Source organism: Chrysochloris asiatica, unplaced genomic scaffold, assembly GCF_000296735.1.
Source record: "Chrysochloris asiatica unplaced genomic scaffold, ChrAsi1.0 scaffold00050, whole genome shotgun sequence".
Taxonomy (NCBI): domain Eukaryota; kingdom Metazoa; phylum Chordata; class Mammalia; order Afrosoricida; family Chrysochloridae; genus Chrysochloris; species Chrysochloris asiatica.
In genome coordinates, this window is record NW_006408568.1 from 12,008,449 (window position 1) to 12,011,853 (window position 3,405).

The 3,405-nt window shown below is 42.0% G+C and overlaps 1 pseudogene; it reads right to left on the reverse strand.

The window, feature by feature from the left end:
* Positions 1 to 2,500: 2,500 nt before the first annotated feature.
* Positions 2,501 to 3,081, reverse strand: LOC102824719 (annotated as a pseudogene).
* Between the last annotated feature and the right edge of the window lie 324 nt (positions 3,082 to 3,405).

A 3,405-nucleotide genomic window follows, 5' to 3' on the forward strand; every position in this document is an offset into this window, starting at 1 on the left:
CTCTCATACTTCGGACATATTGTCAGGAGGGACCAGTCACTGGAGAAGGATATGATGTTTGATAAGGTGGAGGGTCAGAGAAAAAGAGGAAGACCCCCAATGAGATGGATTGGCCAAGTAGCAGCTGTAATGAGGTTGTCCCAGGATTGGGCAGTGTTTCGTTCTGCTGTGCATAAGTTGCTATGGGTTGGTACCAACTTGATGGCACTTAACAACAACAACAACAATCTGGTGTGGTGTTGTGGGCTAATGCGTCAGACTGCAAAGTTGTTTGAACTGCAAGGTCCGTGGTTCAAGCGCACCAGCTGCTCCTTGGAAACCCTATACAGGGTCTCTATGGGTTGGAATCGACTTGACGGTACTTTACAACAACAACAATATAGTATAAAATAGCAGGAGGCTCAGAGTCCAGAAGATTTGAATTCAGGCTCTAAGACTCCAGAAAATTATTTAACCTCTGTAGCCTTGGTCTCATTGTCTACAGAGATAGCAATATGGGTCAGTGGATTTTGCAAAGTGCTGTACATAGTAGTTAAAAACATTGATTTAAAAAATTGGACACCCCAGGGTTAGGATGCCACTGAAGTAACTGTGGAAATTGATCAAATTACTTAAATTCTCTACGTTACATGATGTCTTAGATGGACACGTTGGGGATTAAATGAAACAAAGCCTGCAATGGACTTGGCACAGTGCTTGGTACACACTAATTTCTCCATGAAAGTAGTTATGGCTATTATCATCAGTATTACTTATTTCGTTATGATCATCTCATTTCATGACAAATAAAATAATGTTTGGGATTATTAGAATCATATACACAAAGCAGGAAGATGGATTTCCCAGAGGCTTCTTTCCAACTTCAAGGATGTATATTTGCATTTTAGTTGCAAAGAACTAAGTGTTGTTGCTGTTAGGTACTACTGAATAGGTTCCAACTCACAGTAACCCTTTGTATAATAGAATGAAACATTGTCTGGTGCTGTTGCTGCAGCCACTGAGTCAATCCATCTCATTGAGGGTCTTCCTCTTTTTCACTGACCCTCTACTTTACCAAGCATGATATCCTGTTCTAGGGATGGTCCCTCCTTACAATATTTCCAAAGTACATGAGATGAAGTCTCGTTAATCTCGCTTTTAAGGAACATTATGACAGATTTGTTCATTCTTCTGACAGTCCGTGGTTTATTTAATATTCTTGCTAACACTATCATTCAGGGGCATCTCTACTTCAGTCTTCCTAGTTGATTATCCAGCTTTCACGTGTATATGAGGCAATTGAAAATACCATGGTTTAGTTCTCAAAGTGACAACATCTCTGCTCTTTAATATTTTAAAGAAGTCTTTTGCAGATTTGCCCAATGGAATACATCATTAGATCTCTTGACTGCTGTTTCCATGGTCGCTGAGTGTGGATCCAAGTAAAATAAAACTCTTGGCAACTTCAATATTTTCTGTTTATCATGATGTTGCTATTGGTTCAGTTGTGAGAATTTTTTTTTCTTAATGTTGAGATGTAATGCATACCAAATACTGTATTCTTTGATCTTCATCCACAGTGCTTCAAGCCCTCTTTGCTTTCAGCAAGCAACGTTGTGTCATCTGCATTATCACAGATTGTTGGTGAGTCTTCCTCCAATTTTTTTTTTTTTTTTTTTACCCATGACATTTTTATTCAGTTTCACAATTCTGTATACAATGTAGTGTCAATCAATCACCACTTCAAATCTTGTCAAAATACTGTCTTTGATCACATCATGCGTTCCCCACCCTCCGCCCAGCAGAATACTTCACAAAGGAAACGAGTAGACAAGGTCTCTGTTCAAAATCTCAGGAAAAGCTAACGAATGGTTTTTAAAAAAATCGCACTACAAAGAAAAAAATCAAAACAATTGATCCAAAGGGTTGAGTGTTAAGACTGACTCCATTCGGATATACAGTACAAGGTTACGTTGTGAATGTCAGCTGATCAACTATGGGGTGAGTTAGATGGCAACGGTTCATTAAGGAGGCTGTGCGTACTGCTTTATGACAGGTCTGAGAACCAGTTACGAAGTGGCTGCATTTCTCGACATCAGAAGCTACAGTTCTATAAAGACAAAGGTCTTCCAAACAGTTTAGTGCTTAGTGTTCAACAATGTACAACAATGCAACTTAATTCACAGGGTATTTTGTGCACAACAATTTAGTGCACAACAATGCAACTTAATTCACAGGGTATTTTGGCAACTCTTAATCTGAGGAAGAATTGGGGCTTTGGAAAAATAAGGCTTTAATATTAAAGGCTTGTTTTCTATCTAAATTTTATCGAATGTGGAAGTTCAGACTCTTACATTCAACCAAACCTTGAAATGACTGATTGGTTCAAAGTAGTTTTATGGAAAAACTACTCTGTAACAAAAACTTGGCATTGAGTGCAAAGGCTCCACCGTTTTTTGAGCAAAGCGTACAAAGGGTCCGGGGAGTGGGTGGGTGGGGAAGGACGAGGGGCTCTGCTCTTTTACAACAGTAGGCATTTTCTCTTCCTCTTCTTGACAGGGGGTGGGCAGAGGATGGCTCTGATGGCTTCATCAAACACTGTCTTGAGGCCTCGCTGCATGAGTGCTGAGCACTCCAGGTATTTGACAGCACCAATCTCCTTGGTCATCGCTAAACCCTGGGGGTATGTGATGGGAGTCAGCTTCTTCTCCTTCAGTTTCTCAATTGTGTTTTTATCATCCCTCAGATCCAGCTTGGTTCCCACGAGGATGATGGGAGTGTTGGGACAATGGTGTCGCACCTCAGGGTACCACTTTGCCCGGACATTTCCAAATGATGCAGGACTCACCAGGGAAAAGCAAATTAAGAACACGTCTGTTTGCGGATAGGAGAGGGGGCGTAATCGGTCGTAATCTTCTTGTCCAGCTGTATCCCATAGCCCAGATTCACGGGTTTTCCATCTATCATAACATTGGCAGAGTAGTTGTCAAAGACAGTGGGGATGTATTCTCCAGGAAATGCATTGGTTGTATAACTGATCAATAGGCAAGTTTTACCTACAGCTCTGTCTCCCACCACCACAACACACTTGATGGCCTGCATCTGGGCCACTCGCGGGGAGGCAACGGCGGCCGCGATGAAGCGAGAAGCTGAGAGCACAGGGAGCGGCGGGTGGGTGGGGTCGCCTCGCGCTCAGTGGACTGCAAGCCGGAGCCCAGCGGTAGCCACCACCCAAAAAGCTGGAGGAAAACTCTCTTCCTCCAATCTTGATGTCACATTCTTCTTCATACTTTCTCATATTATTTGCTCAGCATACAGATTGATATAAGTATGAAAGAAGGGATACAACCCAGACACACATTTTAAACCACACAGTGTCCCTTTGTTCTGTTCCAACAACTGCCCCTTGGTTCCATATGAACACAA